Source organism: Rhipicephalus sanguineus, unplaced genomic scaffold (genome assembly GCF_013339695.2).
Source record: "Rhipicephalus sanguineus isolate Rsan-2018 unplaced genomic scaffold, BIME_Rsan_1.4 Seq2608, whole genome shotgun sequence".
In the NCBI taxonomy this organism is placed as follows: Eukaryota; Metazoa; Arthropoda; class Arachnida; order Ixodida; family Ixodidae; genus Rhipicephalus; species Rhipicephalus sanguineus.
The window spans coordinates 1-23,986 of NW_023614893.1; the positions used below are offsets into that span (position 1 = coordinate 1).

General features: G+C 47.3%; 1 long non-coding RNA gene across 1 annotated transcript; it reads left to right on the forward strand.

Moving 5' to 3' along the window:
• The first annotated feature begins 3,614 nt into the window (after positions 1-3,614).
• Positions 3,615-12,805, forward strand: LOC119376876 (uncharacterized). The gene is made up of 3 exons (XR_005180680.2): positions 3,615-3,837; positions 9,235-9,357; positions 12,734-12,805. It is a non-coding gene; the product is annotated as an uncharacterized LOC119376876 (long non-coding RNA).
• Positions 12,806-23,986: the final 11,181 nt, after the last annotated feature.

Below are 23,986 nucleotides of genomic sequence, written 5' to 3' on the forward strand. Positions count from 1 at the left end.
AGCCAAAACTAATCGATCTTACAGTGGATGTTAAAGAAGCGGCCGCAGTAGGATGATGACAATAGCCACAACCTGATAGGAGGGATACGCACTATATAAGCTCGAGTTCATGTTTGTAAAAAAAAATATAGTATGATTATATATATATGATTAGATATAATATATATATATATATAATCGTATATATATATATTATAATATATATATATAATATAGTATATATATATATATATATATATATATAAAATGAAAAGGAAGCATTCGCGACTGTTTTTCTTCCTAATAAACAATTCTCTTTAAAATTGTGCACTGCAAAAACAAGCGTCCGCTCTCCACCTTGTTCTGCTCATCGTAAAAGTTTCCCTCCATGGACTTAAAAGGCTGCCGGAAAACTCCTTAAGCCTTGAGTAATAACCCTGCGAATAGACAGTATGCTTTCTCAAAACGATAAACGAACACGACAAGATGGAATGAAGTAAATGCTTCAAAACGAACAAACGCCTGTAGTCCTCTTTACTCGGAGCAATGTAATTCGGGACAAGTCCGTTCGTACAGCCCTACCTTTCCAGATAGGTGTAAGCGGAAACGCTTCCCGAATGCGTTTCTTTCTTTGTTCGCGTCTGCCTTCTAAAAAACTTCCCAGCACAGGCTCGCTTCAAGAGAAAGGAGACGGCATTCCACGTTTAGACTTTGAGAACCGCCAACTAAATGCGACCAAAGGTGAGTATCCTGCAAAGTAGGGACGCAATAGTGAACGGAAGAGCGAGAAAGACCATCTTTAAGGACAGGAAATCGATACTGGCGAGGCTCGAAGACGTTGCACTCTCGCTCTATAGTAGAGAGGGGGGGGGGGGGTCCTTGCTGACGTTACGTCGGTCGACGTCGCGTTCTACGTGGCTTAATGCTGCCCTAAATTTCTCCGGCAGCTGCGGACTCCCTGTCTACTCGCTGGATCGGCGGTCGTTCGTTGCTTTCTTTGTGTGCTGCTTATGAAGCTTGACAGGTATGCACCCGACCTTTAGGCGAGGAATTGGAACATGAAGCGCGAAGGTTTTAAACCGAGGGTTTAAAAAGTGCGGAAATATCGAAAGCTCAGCACGTTCAGCTGTCTAAGCGCTTAAATAAGACCTGCGTGTGAGGGGTAGGAGGTGAGTGCTGGCGTACCTGCTGAACTTATAAAGAGAGAAGGTAAGAAGCGAGAACGCGCTTTTACGAAACGAAGTTTCTTACGATCGTGCCAGGCTGATTTAAAATGAAAAAAAAGAAAGAAAGAGAATGCTTGAAAAGTGCGACACGAATATATTTTGCGTGGGAAGTAGAAGCATATTGAAATGTACATGTGTCTACTTGAAGTGTTTGGAAAATGAAGCAAATGTTTTACTTAGTACAAGCGGGAAAGGATTTCCCGTCGTGCATGTTACAACGTGGGGAGTAATAGGTAAGGGGAAAGTAAACTTGGGAAAAGTAAGCTAAATCGTGCAGGCAAGGAAAGTAGTTTGAGGGGAAGAAAGTACTGATAGGTACGAAGGTTTTTCGGTGGAAAAGTGACACTCGAAGTGCTTGCTCATTTACAATCTGTCGCCCGAGAAACCGCATCGCTACAACGTAGTTCGTCAAGCGTATGGGAATCACTGAATCAATGCCTGAATTCCTAAAGGGCCCTTAAACCATTCAGAGTTAAAAGACGAGGGAGTGGTTTCTTTCTCGACTTCAGTACCCTTCACACAGGCGGTATCTCCTCCTCGCCATTTATTTCTTCATAAAACGCGTGCACAATGTCACCACTGAGCGTTCAGCCTATCAGGATTTCGCGCTTGCATTCGGAAACGCACAAGCCGAAGTGAAATCAGGCGATCGCGCACGATAGTCATACGGGACAAGGCAGAACGGGTGGGCGACTGCATAGCAAAGCAGGGTAGGAGACAATTCACCACCGATATTTCTCGTATGTGGACCAATCGAGAATATGTACCTTAATGACATCACGTGAATCACCGTTCTGGCGTTACGAAGTGCGCCGGAAAAGACGAGAAACGCCAAGAGAGAATAACACGCTCGTTTTTGTATTTTCACAGGCTGTTGAGGCGCCCCTTATGCACCCAGATTTTCCAAGAGCAACGTCAAAGATTTTGTTGTTGCAGTTTTGTGAAAACTAAATGATCGCTATACAAGACGGCGAGTTGGGCTAGCTGGTAGGTAGACGTACATGCTTAAAATTTAGTCTGTCGACTGAGTCATTACAACACAGACATTACTCCCCAATGCCCAGATTGCAGAGAACTTCATTGTTCACTCTCGCACATGCTATGGCAATGTCCCGCTTTACCTCAGGGACTTCTCACCAGTGAGTCCGACTGGGAAGAGGCACTCAGGAGCTCCGAGCTCCACCAACAACTCAAGGCAGTCCAGAGGGCCCAAGAACTGGCGGAACGCCATCACGTTCCCGACCCGACTCAGGCGTCGCCTACGGTAGCGGCTGCTAGGGTGTCCCCCCTGGATCCCTCTGCGGCTTAAACTCCTCAGGACTGATGAATAAAAGTTCTTGACTGACTGACTGACTGACTGAAGCACACAGAACACGCGGAATGCGGAAGTAGATTTATTAGTAGAGTAAGCGCTGTACTGTCTACTTCCACTGTCCGCGTCTTCGGTGCGCTTCACAATAATTTTTAAACTAAATGATCGATCATAACATAAATGTTTCTGAAGAAAAGGTTAGGTAACATATCGTGAATAAACGAACGAAAGAAGGGGACTGAATTGATGGGCTCGTTTCTTTTTGTTATACATGTGCACAACCTAATGAAGCCAACAGACAATGAAACCAAGGAAAAAATAGAATAAATTGTCTCCTTTGACTTCAATTCCTTTCCATATATGACATGATTGCTACACTACAGTTATAAACTACAAATAATGCCCCTAAGCTTTCCTGGGATTCATTGCCTGTTGGCTTCATTATATATACTATGAACGAAGAAACGCGAAGGTAATAGGAATTGAGCTGTTGGTTAAAAAAACGCGATGTGAATGAATGAAAGCATGACGGGCTGCTGGTACGACTGTCGTTAATGTTATGAATAAGTGTTTTAAATGGGTGAGCCATCGCTTCTACACCTTAATGCGTAATTCATCTCAATATTCAGATTTACATTAGCGACCCAGTTCTACTATGCCTACAGCGCGTAGCTGACAAGTCTTATCGCAATTTTCAAGCTGATGTTTCAAGCTGAGCTTGACTGCCTGGCTTTCTCTGATTTGCTGCCGTGGACGTTGACATATATTTTGGAGAGAGAAAACTGCAGTCGATGAAAGTGTAAGGTTTAAAATGCAGGTAAACTTTACAGCAGTTACAAATGTATGTACTACCTTCTGCGGTAGTAAGATACGATATGTTGGCATTTACATTCTCCAAGTGTCAATCAATGCTGAGTAGCGCTTTCTAATTTATTAGAAAAAAGTTTGAAACTCGCTCGCGGGCATTAATCGTGAAACAGAAAAGTAATAGATAAAGAAGAGATCTGTGTAGGCGTTCAGAACGTAGGTAATTCCTTCGAATCTTATCTCGCCTTCCATTTCGTTTCAGCGCAGCTGTCGTCAAGAGAGAAGATAGATGAAAAGCAACGAATCCGAGTTCTTACTGGTCCCTCACTTCTTGCGGATTTGCGGAGATTAATTTTGTACTGCGGAGAGCGCGGGTGGATAATATTTCGGTGTTAAAAAAAAAGAAAGAAGAAGAAATCCGCCGCACTCTAATCTTCTACACGCACCAACAAGTTTCGCTTGAGTAAGGAGAATTTAAGCACTGCTGTTTGCCCAAGCATACTAACGAGAAAGGTGAAATTTTTGGTTATTTCAAAGATACTGAGACAGAACTGCTTTTCATCTTAGTTGTCGTGTGTGCAGATTAGGCCTGGCTGCATGGAAACTTCGCGTTTGGGATGTTTGTTTTTGTATACCTGCATTTTATTCCAGTAATGACGATTTCGCACTTTGAAAACACCTGGGTGTGTGCGGACCCCATTCATTAAGCCGTGCACGTGTAGGTATTTCACGGAAGGATATAACTAGTGAAGGTGTTGCAGGCAGCGTTAGTCTCCAATTTTATGTTGATGGCCCTTTCTGTTTCAACTTACCTAGGGATTTTTAATGCTTTTAACTTTTTTTTGTAGCCTCGAATGTTCTCGTATTCTATTTGACACGCGTTAAACGTATCGTCAGAAAATTCCATAGAATTCCAACCTATTTAGTTGGTTATGCTTTCCTCCTCCAAAAAAGACATTCATCAATGTGGCTTTCCAGGCAAGAAATGACATATATTCAAAGACACGAAGCATGATGGCGCATTATCATGGCAATAATTTTGCTCAGGCATGGTCCAAGCACGGCCGCTAAATAAAAAAGTACCGCTCCAAGCCATCCACATGTTTTCTTCTTTCCTTCGAGAGGTTTCTGTTTTGTGACCATGTAATTGTAATTCGGAAATACGTTTATATATTTTACGCATAAATTAAAAAAAATATATTACCAAAACATATTTTCTGTAAAAAGTAAAAAAAAAATGTTAGTGCAAGAAATAGGAGGCGGAAGGAGCCCTTTCTGGCGTACGATTTCGTGTATTATTTGGTTATTATTTTTTTAGTTTGTGCTAAAAGCATCTCAAATCGGAACAACGGAGTTTAGAGTGCGGAAAGACTCAAAACACAAGCTACGCACTCCTCTAAGAGGGCGCTTTCTTGTCGCAGTCGCAGCCAGACTGAGCATTGTAAAAAAATGATTTCGACTATACTTGTAGGTTTTAGATGCGAATATTTAGCTAACGCAATGGCATGTGTTCGTATTTGTGTTCTTTAGTGTATTCGTGTTTTCTAGCTCTTTTAGTTTTGTTTTTGAATTACGCTCCTAATGAAACGTGACCGCCCAGGCAGGGTCACAATAGGTCAAATACAATTCCTCTGGCTTTTTTTTTAGCCGCAAAAAAAAAAAAAAACACTTTCTCACCAATTTCGCAATTTCTGAACTTTGAGCGTATCTAGTGAAAAAAAAAAACGATGCACTTCCTGGCCACATCATTTGTTCCATTCAGTGCACAAGTGAAATTAAATGTCATGAATATTTCAGTTCCCTTTGCTGTCACAGAAATTTTGAGGGAAAGAAATCCCAAACATGGTAAAGGGCCCAAAATAAATGCATTTAAAGAATTTATTGCTGCAGACAAGTTAAACTGAGGTTGGTAAAACTCCGACACATATTGGCTTTATTATTTGCGATTAAAAAAAATTTTTTTTTCTGGTTTTCGCGCTCACCATTACACTTCATAATTGTTCTGAAACTTATGTGGTTTACCAAGAACGCCGAAGTTTAAAAATAGTTTTCTAAGAAAGGCCATTTTTAAAAAATTTTTTAAAAATCTCACCGAATTCAAGGACGTTGTCTACCACATTATACGCAATCAGCGTTGTATTATTTCAGTTGCTAACAAGTTATAATGCGTCAAATGTGACCAACTCAGCCTAGCGGGCACGCCACTGATTTTGTGCTGCAAATAGAATACAAGTCGTTCAAAATAATGGTATGCGACCTCATTCCCAAGCAGCTGTTCTAAAACAACAAATGCGCATACAGGTTTCATTGTGCGGCAATCATGGTGCGGCAAAGAGGAGGAGAATGAATGAATGAAAGGCATGGAGGTCAACCAGACGCGCGTCCGGTTTGCTACCCTACACCGGGGAAAAGGGATGAAGGGATTAAAAGAAAGAAAGAAGAGGGAAGGAGGCATTGTCATGGTACATGGTGCGGCAAGCTTTGTCTTTTTATCAGCTGCTCGGCAAAGTTGAGTACACGACCCGTAGCGGCGGCCTTTCGAGTCTGCGGGCGTTCACATTACCAGTGCCGCCTCGATTGCGGACGAGCTCCGCTTGCGCGTGAAAACAACGTTTAGAGGGCGAATGAGATAAGGAATGAATCACTGTGAAAAGTAAAAGCTCCTAATTCCCAACATTCGTCCATATCTTGTAACGAGAACTGTAGAAGAACTGACAATTTGGCGTGTTCGATGTGGTTATACATGTTGAGTGGTTAAACATACTCGTTTCGAGCTGAGCCACTCAACATGTTTAACGAGAACTGTGCCGGTAGATTGCAGTCAGTGCTTCCAGTGCTGCACACATTTGTTGCTTCCTCTTTTCAGATGGCCTATAAATGGCGCAGGAAGCAAGTACGTCACGTTTAAAGAAAGGTGTCATACATGATCACGCTGGTCGAACAACTCAAAGTGGAGTTGTCCTGCTTTTCGTCCACGGAGTCTCGTTTTTGCCAGGTGTTAACAGAAGTGTGTCCTTTACTTTATGAAAGTACCACTGATACATTACTGTATTCTCGTGTGTCTGTAGAGCTGATATTCAACACAAGCTGTGCGTTTATCACGATATTTCGCGGCTTCGGGCATAACAGCAGAGAGGAGTCGGTTTGCCATGTTTGTGATTTCTTTTTTCATGAACATTTGCTGGCAGGCTAGTTGGTGATGCATAGTTCACAGGTAAAAACAACACAAACGAAACGAAACACCGGGACAGAATGCTGACTTCAACTAACGGTTTATTCTTGGGTGAGCTTGCCTATTTATGAAAAACCATCAAAATCAGACAAGATATCTAAAAAAAAACAGAACAAGAAAAACTATGAAGCCTTCACCACAAACACGTGCGCCACTGCGTCATCATCTCCAGAACATTTCCCGTGTCTTCCTTTTGTTTCGTTTCGTTTGTGCTGTTTTTACCTATGAACTTTTTTCATGAAATGTCCTTCGACATCAAAGGGAAATAAAATAGTCTTAAGACGTAATTTCACTTGTTTCTTGAATAGAATAAATATTGTGACCCGGAAGTGCACTGTTTTTTTTTCACTGGGAGCGCTAAAATTCAAAGTTTGAAATTGGCAGAAAAGTATTCTTTTTTGAGGCGAATATTTGTATATAGTATTTTTTTAGGTGAACAAGCTTTTTTTTCGTGAGAGAGAGAGAGAAAATAAGAATAAAAGAAAGGCGGGGAGGTTAACCAGGGCTGAGCCCGGTAGGCTACCCTGCACTGGGGAAGGGGGAAGGAAAGTTAGAGAGGAGGAGAGAAAGTCACTTCGAAGTTTTTGTTCTGGCTCTAAAATCAGCGCCTAGAGTACATTTCATCAAAATCGGCAGGGGTTACCGGCATCTCATGTTCGTTCTTATGTGGACAAACCAACTTCCTTCTTTGGTGTAGCTGGTAGTCTGACATTTATGGTACGCTTTTACCGTTAATAAACGTAGTATGTCATTACATGTTGACGTCTGCAGTTTTTCATCGAGTAAACATGACATTCACATTTTAATGTACTTTTCGGTTTAAGAAGAGTCAATAACATTCATCTTTGAGTCTTTTCGAAAGATAAAAGGTCAATATTCACGTGCAAAAAGACAGTTCTGCGTTTCTCACTATATCACAATCAATGTATAGAGAAACAACATGTTACGATCGCCAAGAACGTGCATCCAGAGAACACGCTTGCTGCTACTACAAGCGCGCGTATGCATAATAACTATTTTCGCACCGCACTGTCACGTGGAGATAGATAGATAGATAGATAGATAGATAGATAGATAGATAGATAGATAGATAGATAGATAGATAGATAGATAGATAGATAGATAGATAGATAGATAGATAGATAGATAGATAGATAGATAGATAGATAGATAGATAGATCGCGGTTTCGGAAAGTCACCGAGTGCAACTCACGTGCAACTGTGTGGAGCTTCCGCGGAGCAAATAATCATAGTGTAGCGCAGACATAAAATAGAGACACAGAGACGCACACCAGAGGCGCTACTTACAACTTTAATGGAAAATTGATGAAATACAGAATATATATATCGCGGAGCACTTTACCTCGATGACATGATGGCAGTTCCATCGGAGCTGTCATGGCCAGATCGAGCGGCACATCTCTTCAGTCATTTCCGACAAAACCACAATGGCTTGAACCCCATTTAACGACAATGCCAAGCTCTTTTTCAACTCCAACGGTAACGTTTTCTTGTGTGCGCAGCAAGTTCGTTTGTGAGGTTCACGGTTCAACGCACAGAGAAGCTGCCTTGGAATCGCAGAAGTTTGACTATTTTGGTCGTGTTCCTTCACTAATTTAGTTTAGAAAAATATCCAAGTAAAGCGACAAAGGAATGATCGCAGAACGTAAGGTGGAGACATGGCGAGAGAATATCTTTTTGCGGGTTGTTTATTAGATCCTTTAGGTAAATTCTATTTGAAGTGGTCGCTTGGCGAAATCATCTAAGCAAGTTTTTTGTGTGGCCTGCCACTTTTTTTATTTGTGAAATTTTACTGCGCCATGTTTCTGAAGGACTTACATGTCGATCTTCTCGTAGATGTAGTCTGTAACACGTCGTTCTCCGAATGTGACGTTAACTGCAAGCTGACGCACAATACCTACGTATTTTGATATTTAGACCTAAGACCACTTTATCGTAAGCGTCAAGCGGAATATCCATAGGTTATATTGCGATAGGTCATACCCGCCTGTACGCAGGGGCTGCTTGACGTATCCTCTATTTCACGGCATATGACAGTCTGCGCTTTCTTAACCACTGGTTTAGAGCGGAAAAATTCATTACTAGCACTACGTCAACTGCACAATTCATTGGGTTAGTATTCGTCGATATACGGATGCCCCCTAACATGAGCGCGAAAATATCACAGGTATAGGCCATGTCTCTGTACCAGCTACCTTAACTATGAGTGCAAATCAGCGCAACCGACACGAGGAGACAGAAGAGAGGACACAGAGCGCTGAGTCTCAGAGTTCTGTGTCCTCTCTTCTGTCCTCTCCCGTCAGTTGCGATTTGCACTCATAATCATGTTGCACCAACACGCCAAATCCTAGAATTTTCTACCTTTACTAGTTATCACACGAAAAGAAAAATCATCTGCGACGTGCAGTTACAGATAATCTATTATTTGCGTGTATGCTGTAGTATAAATCTAGGTTTATACTGCTTAAGCTTCAACAAATGTTGCCAGCGCACAGCTGCGGGAGGCCCCCGATTCTGATTCCGCTTTCATTGCTGTCAATTCCCGCGAAAGTTTATGCGTCACACTCACGTCCTTTAAAACTTTCTATTCATCTTGCTCTTTGTAATAACTGATGAAATCCAGAACATGAGACGCGTTAATGGTTTTGTTTTTTTAGGACTGCGAGACGCCTCGGTTTCTAATGAAATTTCACTGTCTTACACGCTGCGCATTGTACGGTCAAGGAGTGCAGAAACCACAAGAAGCCGGCGTGTGTGTGGACGCGATCCCTCGATCCTCAGTGAGTAATATTTGATATGCCTCCTAGCTTTTTCCTAGGAAAACACGTTGTGAATGTACACTGCTATAAGTAAAAGGCTTTAGTTAGTGAGCTATCTGGAAAAGAAGATTTAATTATAAACTTGTGAAGGTGTAAATATTGTTGACGTTAGTCCGACGTTATCGACCGTCGAGCGAGACCGCCTTCTTGCGCTGATCCACAAGTTCCACGGCTGCTTCTCATCAACTTCAAGAGTTGGTCAAACGCCGCTCACAAAGCACCGCATCATCACAGATTCTGACGCCAGACCCATCAGGCAAAATCCTTATCGTGTTGCCCCAAAGGAGCGTGATGCAATTCAAAAGCAGGTGAAAACGATGCTGGAAGATGGCGTTATTCGGCCATCTAACAGTCCTTGGGCATCGCCTGTAGTACTCGTAAAAAAGAAGGACGGCAGCTTGCGTTTCTGCGTCGACTACCGGAAGCTCAACCAGATCACAAAGAAGGATGTGTATCCGCTGCCGCGTATTGATGATTCCCTGGATAGACTACGAAACGCACGCTACTTTTCGTCAATGGACTTGAAAAGCGGCTACTGGCAGATTGAAGTGGATGAGAGAGACCGTGAGAAGACCGCTTTTGTCAAGCCCGACGGACTTTATGAATTTCAGGTTCTCCCTTTCGGTTTGTGTTCGGCGCCAGCAACGTTTCAGCGTCTAATGGACACTGTACTATCAGGACTTAAGTGGCAAACCTGCCTGGTGTACCTCGATGACGTGATTGTCTTTTCTGCTACGTTCGATGAACACTTAAGAAGACTGGAAGCAGTTTTCGAAGCAATACGCGTAGCCGGTCTTACATTGAAACCTGAAAAATGCCACTTTGGCTTTCACGAACTTCAATTCCTCGGACACGTCGTCAGCAGCCAGGGGATCCGACCCGATCCGGATAAGATTGCTGCCGTGGCGAATTTTCCTACCCCATCAGACAAAAAATCAGTGCGACGTTTTTTGGGACTATGTGCCTACTATCGGCGGTTTATTGCCAATTTTTCGCGCATCGCATGGCCATTGACACAGCTCACCAGGGAAGACGTCCCCTTCGCATGGGGCGAAGACCAGCAGCGGGCATTTCACGAGATTCGTCAACGCATGCAAACGCCTCCCGTGCTCGCCCACTTCGATGAAGACGCGCCGACGTTATTGCACACCGACGCTAGTAACGTGGGTCTTGGAGCAGTGCTCGTACAATGGCAGGACAACAGTGAAAAGGTGATCGCCTATGCCAGTAGGACGCTGTCCCGAGCAGAAGCCAACTACGCTACGACCGAGAAAGAATGCCTCGCCATGGTATGGGCAGTTCTGAAATTCCGTCCGTATTTGTACGGTCGCTCGTTCACCGTTCTCAGCGATCACCATTCACTCTGTTGGTTAATTAATCTGAAAGATCCATCCGGCCGTCTCGCACGATGGAGTCTTCGGCTCCAAGAATTCGACTTCACTGTTGCTTACAAATCAGGAAAACGACACGCCGATGCCGACTGTCTTTCTCGGTCTCCTGTTGAGACAGCAGCCCAAGACGACGACGACACGGCCTTTTTGGGCGTCGTTGACACTGCCGCTTTTTCACAACAGCAGCGGGACGATCCTGAACTGCTACCGCTTATTCATTACCTGGAAGGACGAACCAGTAGCGTGCCGAAATTATTCGCAAGGGGGCTGACGTCGTACTGCTTGCGCAATGACGTACTTTATAAGAAGAACTTCTCACCTACTGGCAGCAGCTACTTACTCGTCGTTCCCTCGTCGCTTCGACGTGAGGTCCTACACGCCTGCCACAACGAACCGACCGCTGGTCACTTGGGCTACACCCGGACATTGGCGAGGATTGGGCAATACTATTACTGGCCGAGACTTGCTGCGGCCGTAAAAACTTACGTGCAGACATGTCTCGATTGCCAGCGTCGCAAACCGCCATCCGTCAAGCCAGCCGGTCTGTTGCAGCCTGTCCAAGTGCCGACAACACCATTTGCACAAATCGGCATGGATTTTCTGGGCCCCTTCCCAACGTCTGCTACCGGAAATAGGTGGATAATCGTCGCCACAGATATGAAGAAACAGAAGCTTTAAAATGAATCTTAACTATACTCGCGAAGAAAATTTGAACGAGGTAGGCATTTCCTACAGTGCTTTAATTACAAGAATATGACGGAACTGAATTTTCACGCTCCTAATACCAAATAATTTTTTTCACCCAACATGAACTTGATTCAACACTGTTAGGACGAAACATTTCTAAACTTGTAGGTGTAGGTGCATTCTCGCGTTCATGGCAAGTTCATGGCTGCAGAATCGAAGGTATGAGTAGATACACATGTTTATGGCCGTCTAGTTTCCCGCTCTCCTGTCCAAACCGTCGTTTGATATTTGTGCTAAAGATCTTCTGAAATTTCCACATCTGCCAGTAGCGTAGCGAGAAACCTCTTCGGGGGCGGGAGGGGGTCAACTACTTTTTAAGTCTTTTCGTGCGTGAGTTTGTATACGTTTGTTTATATATATATATATATATATATATATATATATAATATATATATATATATATATATATATATATATATATATATATATATATATATGCCAAAATGAAACATTTCGGAGGATGGGGGGAGGGTTGAACTCCCCTCTCCGGCTACGCCAGTGGTTTCTTCGTCTAAACGCTTTTTTTCTCCCTGCAGTATTCTTTTGAAGAAATCGAATATGTCAATCAAACGATGCATATGGAACAAGCGGACGCTGTTTAAAGATTAATATTTCAAAATTTAGTAGACAAATAGGGCTCTAGCAAACGGACAGTTGCTTGGAAGAATGCAACACGTAATATGACGGAGATGTGAGGTTATTCCGAAGTCAGCAGTCGAGAAATGGCACATTGATGCACGTGAACCTCACTTAAGGTGTCGAACGCAGAAAGACTGTTTCAAAGAAAAAAAAACACAGTGCGCAAGATAGTACTTTACTCATATGTAGCTTTGCCGCCATGCCAAACATCTATCCAACTAAAAGAAACCCTTCTACATTGATTTAAGATTAAGAATATACACGAGCCACAAGCCTCATATTCTCCAGGGCACCCACAGTTTTACAGTCAATGAAGATGGTATACACGGCCGTTAACGTAAAATGCCTAGAGACGTTTACCTCTCCTATTATACAGCTTGAGTAACTTCAATGTATTCGCACTGTTTCCATAATCCACCAGTGGCCGCCCTTGAAATGTGCTGGCTTTTTCTTACATATATTCTTTTATTTGTTTACATATCATCTTTCCTAAAAGCAAGCGGAATAGCAAGCTTGTATATTAATTATGGCTCGCCATTCTTTCCTTAAATGTCCTGCAGAGCGGCCTTTAGCCACCACTATACAAGAATGAAGTGTGCGTGGATTGGTGCTCTCCTGGTAGCTTCCGCCAGTAAGTCTGTGCTTCGTTCTGTCGCTTTAATATGATTCTCGTACCCTTCTTCTATATAAACATACGAATAAAAGGAACGTGTGAAATAAACATTTCCCCTCCCTGCCCAGCGTGTTATAAACTTCATAGACAAGAATACCTGTGTTGGAAATTCTGCACGGCGCGGACAGGAAGAGGAAGAAGAAGGGCAGGGGAGTGTAGGCTTGACTCGCTTTGGACTGCTATGTGTACGTCTCCTTTAGGCGACAAACAAACAAAGAAACGTCATGTTGAGACGGGATTGCGCTGAGTGCCAATCAAAGCTGCAGAAGGATTTTACCACAACCTGCAGACTTTCCTCACTGAATCATTTGTATCGATTTATTGCAACGAATTATAGTGGCAGACTCGCTATGATGAGGCGCATCCAACTAGTAATGTCGCTTCCTTCGTCCAGTTTTTAAGTCACGTTTATTGAAATCTTCCATTAAGGTGCAAATGTGTCAATTTCGTTTGGTACCCGGTTTTTAAGTGCTACGAAAGTTTCACCGGTCAGCATCTATCGTGGAGTGCGCGCGCAATGCAGCAACTTCATCACACAGAATCCATTACAGTTTTTAGGATGGCCGATCTCGCTTGTATTTATGAAATCCTACACTGGAAACATGCTGGAAAGTGTTAGGTGAGCGTCACAGAGATTGCACGTGTCCATTAGTGGAATGCAGACGACAGGTGCCGTCCTAGGTGCAAAAAAATTATCCAGCTTTTTATTTTTATCAGGCCAGTGTCATGGGGTTATTGCTTCCTGATGGGTCAAAATATTTTTCCGATATTAAATCCGGCCTTTCTAGGTTTTCTGCCTAACTGTTTTCGTCATGCACCCGCCACATCATGCTTTCGAAAGCCACACAACGCTCTTTCAATAAACCTTCAGTTGCGAGTGTGCGCTTTGTGTCGTCGGTTCCTTCCTTTTGTCCTTGTTCCCATAGTGCGCCTATTTGCTTTAAGATATGAACCGTTACCAACTAGCCCAAATGGCTGTTTTGCTACGAATCTATGAATTAGCGAAGCATCGACACGTCATGCACAAATCTGCGTTGTCTCGCATGACATGTCGATTTTCGAAATGCTGAGCGAGGTGAAGCGAAAAATGTGAGTGTTCATGCACTATCGGAACTTAGATTCCTACGTGATAGCGTTCGGATATCATATTTTAATCATAGAAAGTGTCAGCGAAAGCATGAGATGGAAAGAGTACAATAGTGTTGTCCATGCAGTGCTAGTACTCATTTATGGCATAATGAGTCGATAACATTTTCCACATCACCTGAACACCACAGAATTTTGGGTATTCACTGGCCCGATATATATATATATATATATATATATATATATATATATATATATATATATATATATATATATATATATATATATATATATATTATGACGTCTTGGTTGACGCGACGTTTATTAGACTCAAGGCCTCGGAAGAGAATGGGCCGAGCGCGCACACACCCGATGATGATGGCAATGACACGCGGTGACGATGAGGACAGAGAGACAAACGGATGATGATGATTATGATAATGCACAGATGAGAAAGAAGCACATAACTAGTGCCCACACTAATTTCCCCCACGTGTAAGCGGACATCCTGGCCGCTGCAAGTCAAGGTGACGAGGAACGTCGCGTGAAGGGTTTCATGCGAGAAACGTGCACAATCTCGGTGCTGCGGTAACGGCGGTCTGTTGGGAGTACAAGTGGTGTCACACGATAATTAACAGGCGAAGTCTGTTCTAGAACTATGTACGGCCCGATGAAGCGTGGTTGAAACTTGTCACAGAGGCCAGGTGTGCGAATAGGTGTCAATAGCAGCACCTCGTCACCAGGTCGAAAAGATACAACACGATGGGATGCGTCGTAAATGATCTTCCGATCCTGTTGTCTCGCGTCTGTGTTGATGCGAGCATGATGGCGGGACTGGGCCAGTCGGGAAATGTAGTCTTCGCTGGGAGACTGAGGTAAGTTAACATGGCTCTTGAAGAGGGAAACGTCGAGAAAGGTAGCAGGGGGACGTCCGTAAACGAGGTAGAACGGCGAGTAGCCAGTTGTGCGCTGAACGGCCGTGTTGTAGGCGAAAGTGAGGAATGGTAGCAGGGTATCCCAGTTCTTGTGGTCTGGTTGGATGTAGACGGCTATCATGTCAGCAAGAGTACGATGAAACCTCTCGGTGAGACCATTGGTCTGAGGGTGGTAGCTTGAAGCTGTCTTGTGAGTAGTTCCGAAAGCGCGCAGTACTTCATTTAACATTTGTGACAGGAACACCCTTCCACGGTCGCTAAGCAGTATACGAGGAGCCCCATGACGCAGTATTATGCCGTGAAGAACGAAGTCGGCAACCTCGGTAGCTGAGCCAGTAATCACAGAGGTTGTCTCGGCGTAGCGCGTCAAGTGGTCTACGGCGGTCACTATCCATCGTTTGCCAGTAGATGTGACGGGAAGAGGCCCGTAAAGGTCGACACCTACAACCTCGAATGGCAGTGTGGGGCACGGAATTGGCTGTAGAGTTCCCGCAGGTGCAGATGTCGGGAGTTTACGGCGTTGGCATGGGAAGCAGGAACCGACGTACCGCGCTACGCTAGTATAAAGGCCGGGCCAGTAGAAACGACACCGAATGCGGTCAAGAGTTTTTTGAAAACCAAGATGACCAGCAGTCAAATCATCGTGGAAGGCTTGAAGCACATGAAGTCGAAGAGCGCGTGGTAGCACAGGAACCCAGCGTTGACCGTCAGGATGGTAAATGTGGCGGTAAAGAACGCCATTTTCCAGCTTAAATTGCACCAGTTGACGACGAAGTCGCGCGTTAGGTGGATGGGAGGCTCCCGAAAGGTGGTCCATAATACGCCTGCAGTATGGATCGGACAGCTGGCGGGAGCGAAATGTTGGCTCGTCGTCCGAGAAGAGATGGCCTATTGAGGCGAGCGTAGGAACTGCGGTAGAAGTGACGGCCGAGGTCTCGCCAACGCTGATCTGGGTAGTAGGAAGCGGGCAGCGAGAAAGAGCGTCGGCGTCTTGATGTTTTCTACCAGACTTGTAAATTATGTCAAAGTCATACTCCTGCAGGCGTAGAATCCACCGACCCAAGCGTCCGGACAAGTTCTTCAGAGTGGAAAGCCAGCATAAGGCGTGGTGGTCCGTAACAATTGTGAAGTGACGGCCGTGGAGATAGGGACGGAACTTCTGCACCGACCAAACCACAGCCAAGCACTCCTGCTCAGTTATCGTGTAGTTCTTTTCGGCAGCGGTGAGTACGCGACTGGCATATGCAACCACTCTCTCTTGTGAAGAGGTGTCGCGTTGCAGAAGAACGGCACCTATACCGCGGCCGCTAGCGTCTGTATGAAGGATAGTCGGTGCGGCTTCGTCAAAATGGCAGAGAATTGGTTCGGACGTGAGGGCGTCCTTTAACAGGTCGAAAGCTGTTTGGCATTCTTCAGACCACCGAAAGGGGACGTCGGAAGCAAGTAGCTGGTGTAGTGGAGCAGCTATTGAGGCGAAGTTCTGGATAAACCGACGAAAATAGGAGGCGAGGCCAAGGAAACTCCGCAACTCCTTCGGTCTTTCCGGGCGCGGAAAGCGAAGAACCGCATCAATCTTGTCAGGGTCTGGACGAATTCCATCTTTGCTAACGACGTGTCCCAAGACCTTGATAGATTTGCTGGCGAAACAGCATTTCTTAGTGTTGAGTTGGAGACCAGCGCCGGCAAGGCACGTCAACACTTCATCTAAGCGTTGCAGGTGCTGAGGAAACGTTGACGAAAAGATAACAATGTCGTCCAGGTAGCAAAGGCAAGTTTTCCATTTGAGGCCGCGCAGCACGGTGTCAATCATGCGCTCAAAAGTCGCGGGCGCGTTGCACAGCCCGAAAGGCATCACGTTGAATTCGTATAGCCCGTCGGGGGTTGCAAACGCCGTTTTCTCTTTGTCGCCTTCATGCATGGGAATTTGCCAGTATCCTGAACGCAAGTCGAGGCTTGAAAAGTATTCCGCGCCTTGTAGGGAATCGAGGGCGTCGTCAATGCGTGGCATTGGGTACACGTCCTTGCGGGTGATCTTATTGAGCGCCCGGTAATCCACGCAAAAGCGCACAGAGCCATCCTTTTTGCGGACCAAAACAACAGGAGATGACCAAGGGCTAGATGAGGGGCGTATTACCTCACGTTTGAGCATGTCGGCAACGTTTTCTTCTATAATTTTTCTCTCAGCAAGAGACACGCGGTAGGGCCGGCGGTGTACAATAGATGTTCCGTCTGTCTGAATTCGATGCGCTGTAGTGGTAGTGCGGCCCAACGTAGACGAGTAAACATCGAAAGAACTTGCGTGTTTCTGTAACAATGCGAGCAGCTGCTGCGTCTGTGAAGCTGTCAAGTCGTTGCTGATGGCCGCGGTAAAGGCGGAGGAAGAAGCACGCTCCCCGATGGAAAGGTCTTTAGATGAGACGGCTTGCAGGGGCATGACGAATACAGGCTCGTGGTCGGCAACACGGGCCACCGTAGTGTTCTGTGCCAATAGAATCTTCTCCGATGTTGAATTTACGGCGGTGATGAGAGCAGACCCATTGCGAAAACGAACGACACCGGACGGAAGAAGTATGCCTTGACGAGTGCAAAGTGATGAAGGGGAGACCAACACGTCGCCGTGGTCGATGTCGTTGGACGTAATGGTGACAATTTGTTCGTGGAGTGGCGGCAGTTCGGTGTCTTCCGCAGCGATCAGACGAAGTGGCTTCTGGGTGTCGTCGTCGAGCATGAAGTCGGTGTCAGTGAGGTGGACGACGCGTTGGCCACAACAAATAGCCGCGGAAGCAGATGATAGAAAATCCCACCCTAAGATTAGTTTGTGAGAGCAACGGGACAGGACAGCAAACTGGATGTGATGACGGATACCGTCGATAAAAACACGAGCGGTACAAAAAGCGGAAGGGCGAATGATGTTCCCCTGGGCAGCGACTAACGTGGGTCCATCGTAAGGCGTCATCACTTTGTTCAAACGTTGACACAAATCAGCACGCATAACGGAAAATGTCGCACCCGTGTCCACCAAAGCATCGACATGCACTCCTTCCACTATGACAAAGACCATGTTGCACGGGCCTGATGGAGGAATATCAGTCCTGACTTGGAATGCAGTTTTTCCCCCCAAAAACTGCATCACCTAGTTTTCCGACTGATTATCGGTGGCGAATGAGGCAGGCCGAAGTGGAGAAGAGGAGCGGCGAAATGGCGAGGGTGAGCGGCGTCGTGCGGATCGGCTGTTCCGTGGTGGATTCGACGCGAGCGGAGATGGAGACCGGTGCGGGGGCGACGAGTAACGCTGACCATGGTAAGAGGCCCCAGACGAAAAATCCCGTTCACGCATGTCGTAACCTCGACGCTCGTCCTGCTGGCGCTTTCGGCAGAAACGAGAGATGTGGCCGCGATACCCGCAGTAGTAGCATACTGGGCGGGACGTGCGCCACGGTGGTGAGTAGAAGGCGTTCGGAGCACTTGGAGATATTGCGGTCAGGTGGGCAGGTGAAGGGTCAGGCAGCGCCGAACGGAAGGGGACCGGGGGCGCAGCAGCAATTGACGCGTATGGTGGTAGCGGCAAAGTCGTTTTTACGTCGCCGGTAGGCGCGGCGGCAACTTGGGCGTAGGTTGGTATGGGCCGAGGAGCAGGTGGCTGTACATGCGCAGGGGAGGTCATGGATGTGAGTTCCTCCCGGATGATGTCGCGCAAGGCCGGTCCAGAAGACTGTATTGAACACGGTGACGGAGGCGAGAAGCCCATCGACTGTAGTTCTTCCCGTATGATGTCCCTTATGAGGTCACGGAGATGTTTATGAGACGTAGAGTCGTGTTCACCAATGTCTGGTTGTAGACGAACCGAGTCCAGGGCATCGAGGCGCTGACAAGTCGTGACGACGTCAGCGATGGTAGTTGGGTTCTGTGCAGCGAGGGCATGAAAGGCAACAGCCCCTATGCCCTTCAAAATGTGGCGTACTTTGTCCGATTCGGGCATGGACGAATTGACACGCCGGCATAGCGCAAGAACATCCTCGATGTACGACGTGTACGACTCGCCGGGATGTTGTTGGCGAGTATCGAGGGTCCTCTTCGCGACGGCGGACCGAATGGCCGGTGTGCCAAAAACATGGCGGAGCTGCCGCTGGAAGGTCGCCCAGTCGGGTAAGTCAACGACGTGGTTGAAGTACCACGTCTTCGCGACGCCGGTTAGATAGAAAGGGACGTAACGCAGTTTGGCGGCCTCGTCCCACCGATTAGCGGCACTCACGCGGTCGTAGTCATCGAGCCAGTCTTCGACGTCTTCTCCACGAAGACCAGCGAAGAGCGGGGGGTCACGGTGGTGGCCTTGTATAATAACAGGAGGCAAGGCTTGCGACGGAGCGGTAGAGACGGCATCAGCGCCGGCAGGCTCGTTCTGCGACATGCTGCCGGACAGTGGTGGCAAGCGGCGGCCTGAACGAAGCTCCAGGAGGTAGAGCGGGCTGGGAGAGGACCGAGGACCGAAAATCCACCTCCACCACGTATGACGTCTTGGTTGACGCGACGTTTATTAGACTCAAGGCCTCGGAAGAGAATGGGCCGAGCGCGCACACACCCGATGATGATGGCAATGACACGCGGTGACGATGAGGACAGAGAGACAAACGGATGATGATGATTATGATAATGCACAGATGAGAAAGAAGCACATAACTAGTGCCCACAATATATATATATATATATATATATATATATATATATATATATATATATATATATATATATATATATATATATATATATATATATATATATGTATTGTTAAGGCGTTTATTGACGGCGGGATTGACGGCGACGATGCACAACGACAGAGCGCAGACTCTCACGAGCACGAGCACGAGGGGCGTGCTCTCCGAGAAGAGGCGAAGAGGGCGACCCACTAGAAGGCGCTGGAGAGGACGGCCCATTACAACGTTCCAATTCTTCTCTACAATTACCCCGGGTACGAAAAGGGAGCCGTCTGGCGACCTAGCAGCTGGTCACTACGAGAGGGCCTTGGTAGGGCTTGAGGCGCTCCACGTTGACAATGTCGCGCCCTCGACGGCGCATGTCGGAAGATGGGTCGATGGGTTCAATCAGGTAGTTGACCGGGGATGTGCGTTCGACGACACGGTAGGGGCCTTCGTATTTGGGCAGCAGTTTGGAAGAGAGGCCAATTGCAGTGGTAGGGATCGAGAGCCATACGAGTGCTCCGGGTAGGAACGTGGGTGCAGAAGTGTTGGTCTCACCGCGGATGCTTTTCTGCCGCTCTTGGTCCTGCGTAGTAAAGGTCTTCGCAAGCTCGCGACACTCCTCAGCAAGTCTGGCTGTGGCAGAAATAGGCGCACACTCAGATCGATCCGGCTTGTATGGAAGGATTGTGTCGATTGTGTGCGACGGGTGCCTGCCGTACAATAGGAAAAATGGTGAGAAACCAGTGGTGCTTTGAGGGGCGGTATTGTAGGCATAGGTGACGAAAGGTAGAATGGAATCCCAATTTGTGTGATCGGCGGCGACATACATCGAGAGCATGTCGCCGAGCGTGCGGTTAAAGCGTTCCGTGAGCCCATTCGTCTGCGGGTGGTAAGCAGTAGTTTTGCGGTGAACAACGTTGCACTCTTTGAGAATGGCTTCGACGACTTCGGACAGGAAGACACAACCTCGATCGCTGAGCAGCTCCTGGGGTGGACCGTGGCGCAGCATGAACCGGCGGAGCAGAAAGGAGGCTACATCGCGCGCTGTAGCCGCTGGGAGGGCGGCAGTTTCGGCGTATCGCGTAAGGTGGTCTACAGCGACGATGGCCCAGCGGTTACCAGCCGAAGTCAGAGGGAGTGGCCCATATAAATCGATGCCAACGCGCCCAAACGGCCGATCAGGGCAAGGTAAAGGTTGCAGACCTGCTGGTGACTGGTGCGTTGAAGTTTTGCGGCGCTGACAATCGATGCAGGAGCGAACGAACTTCTGCACGTAGCGGTACATGCCTCGCCAAAAGTACCGTTGGCGAATGCGGTGGTATGTTTTCGATACCCCAGAGTGCGCACACTGCGGATCAGCGTGGAACGATTCGCATATTTCAGAACGCAGACTGCGGGGTATTACTAGTAGCCACTGGCGGCCGTCGGCGTTGTAATTGCGTCGGTGCAGGAGGTCGTCGCAAATGGCGAAATGGTGGGCTTGACGACGCAACGCGCGAGTGGATGGTGTTGCCGAAGGATCAGTGAGCAAGTCTAGCAGTGAAGCGATTCATTGATCCTTGCGCTGTTCGGTAGCGATAGTGTGAACGTCGATTGAAGAAACGGCATTGTGAGACATTGAGCTGTGGGTGTTGTCGTCAGGCAAGGGGGAGCGCGAGAGTGCGTCGGCGTCAGCATGCTGGCGTCCGTTGCGGTACAGCACGCGGATATCGTAGTCCTGTAGGCGAAGTGCCCAGCGGGCGAGGCGGCCTGATGGATCCTTCAATGATGACAACCGGCAGAGGGCATGGTGGTCGGTGATGACATCAAATGGGCGACCATACAAATAAGGTCGGAACTTCGTAAGGGCCCAGATGATCGCTAGGCATTCCTTTTCGGTGACGGTGTAATTGGTCTCGGCTTTGGTGAGCGTACGACTTGCATACGCCACGACATATTCAGGGAACCCTGGTTTGCGCTGCGCAAGGACAGCGCCAAGGCCAACACCGCTGGCGTCTGTGTGTACCTCTGTAGGGGCCGTAGGGTCGTAGTGGCGTAGTATGGGAGGCGACGTCAACAGACGACGGAGCTTCGCGAAAGCGTCGTCGCACTCTGACGACCATGAATTGAGGGACCCGTTACTTCCGAGGAGCTTCGTCAGCGGCGATATGACGGTCGCGAAGTTTCGAATGAAGCGCCGAAAGTAGGAACACAGTCCTACGAAACTGCGCAGTTCTTTGACGGACGTAGGTTTGGGGAACTCGGTCACGGCCCGAAGCTTGGCTGGATCGGGAAGAATACCGTCCTTGGACACGACGTAACCGAGTATTGTCAGCTGCCGTGCTGCAAATCGGCACTTCTTTAGATTCAGTTGTAGACCGGCGTCGCTCAAACGCGTCAAAACATGCCGCAGGCGTTGAAGATGTGTGGAGAAGTCCGGAGCGAAAACAACGACGTCGTCGAGGTAGCACAAGCATGTGTGCCATTTCAGGTTGCGCAGAACGGTATCCATCATGCGCTCAAAGGTGGCGGGCGCATTACACAGCCCAAACGGCATGACGTTGAATTCGTACAAGCCGTCGGGCGTGACAAAGGCGGTCTTCGGTCGAGCGTCATCAGCCATGGGTACTTGCCAGTACCCTGAGCGCAAATCGAGAGATGAAAAGAATTCTGCTCCTTGCAGGCTGTCAATCGCGTCGTCTATTCGCGGTAGTGGATACACGTCCTTACGAGTGATCTTGTTGAGTCGTCGGTAGTCTACACAGAACCGCACAGAACCGTCCTTCTTCGCAACAAGTACGACAGGAGACGCCCAGGGGCTGTTAGATGGTCGAATAACATCGCGTCGCAGCATGTCGGCGACTTGCTCGTTGATTACACGGCGTTCTGTGGGAGATACGCGATATGGACGTTGCCGCAGTGGCGGCTGGGCGCCAGTGTCGATGCGATGCGTAACGGCGGAAGTGCGGCCGAGAGAAGTTTGAGCGACATCGAAAGAAGAGCGAAATTCGTCCAACAGGCCCAGAAGCTGGGAACGCTGGACCGGTGTAAGGTCGTCAGCAATGGAGGAACCAAAGACATCAGCGGGTGATGAACCAGATGTCGAAACAGCGCTGAGCGTACCGGAACTGTGGCAGCGCATTTCATCTGGTTCGTCCATAACTTGTGCGTCTTCGAGGGGTTCCACGCTGCCGAGACATTCCTCTCGGACCAACATAACACTGTACGGAGATGGGTTGATAACAAAAATTGACGTACTGCCCTGAGTGACTTGCACGGTCGCGAAAGGCACCAGCATGCCTTTCCCCGTGCAAACACGGTCAGATGGCGAGAGGAGTGCAACGGTGTCGGAGAGACTGGCGCAGTACACTGACACCGCCGTCGACGAGTTTGCAGGCACCTTGGTGTCGTCTTTGACAAGTACCTTGCCCGCAGCCGATGGACTGTCTGCCGGCGCCAATTCAGAGAATGGTGAGAGCTCTATTTCGGCTGGTGCGCAATGAATGACGGCGTCGTGGCGGGAGAGAAAATCCCATCCTAGGATGACGTCGTGAGAGCAGGCAGGAATTATGATCAATTCGACGGCGTACAGAGCATCCTGAATAATGACGCGAGCTGTGCAGACCGCTGTTGGGTGGATACTTTGGGCGCTGGCTGTACGGAGGGAGAGCCCCGAAAGCGGCGTCGTCACTTTTCGCAGTACACTGTAAACCACTTTACACCCGTATGGGTGTAACTTGGTGTCTATAACTCACACCCCTACACCCCAAAAATAGGTGTACCAAGCAGGATTACACCTATACAGTGGGTGTAATTTCAAACTTTCACCCAATGGGTGTGCTTGGGTGTAAAAGCATATTACACCCAAATGAAAAAAAGGGTGTAGGGTGTAAAAGCACATTACACCCAAACGAGAAAAAGGGCGTTAGGGTGTTTATGCACAATTACACCCAAACACCCAGGCAAAAATTTCCATAATTCGAGTGGTTCCCCCCTCCAAGTTGGCTCCCATTGAAACGCTAGAAAGCTCACCCTTTAGCCAGTCCTTTCAAGGGCGCATGACCTATTATAGTGGCTCCTGCCACAGAAGGAAAATGCTGGCAGCAGCACTGATTTTATGGTGCATATGAAGCACGGCATATATGGCCCTTACATATACAGTGCAATCGTGACTGAATACAAAGTCATTACCTAAAATGTGTTGACACACATTGCAAGATGTTCACACAGTTATCCAATAGTACAAAATAAAGCCAAGCTTTTATAAACACAAAGCTCGTACATCCGAGACAAATTCTACGGTATTCAATGACCTTTCTCGAGAGTGTGGAGCGGCATCGCGTATGTCGCCAAACAAGGAGCACAAATGACATAGAGCACAAATGACCAAGGCGTTTGTGTCAAAATATGAAGCAAGGGCGTTATTTCCACTTCATAATGAGG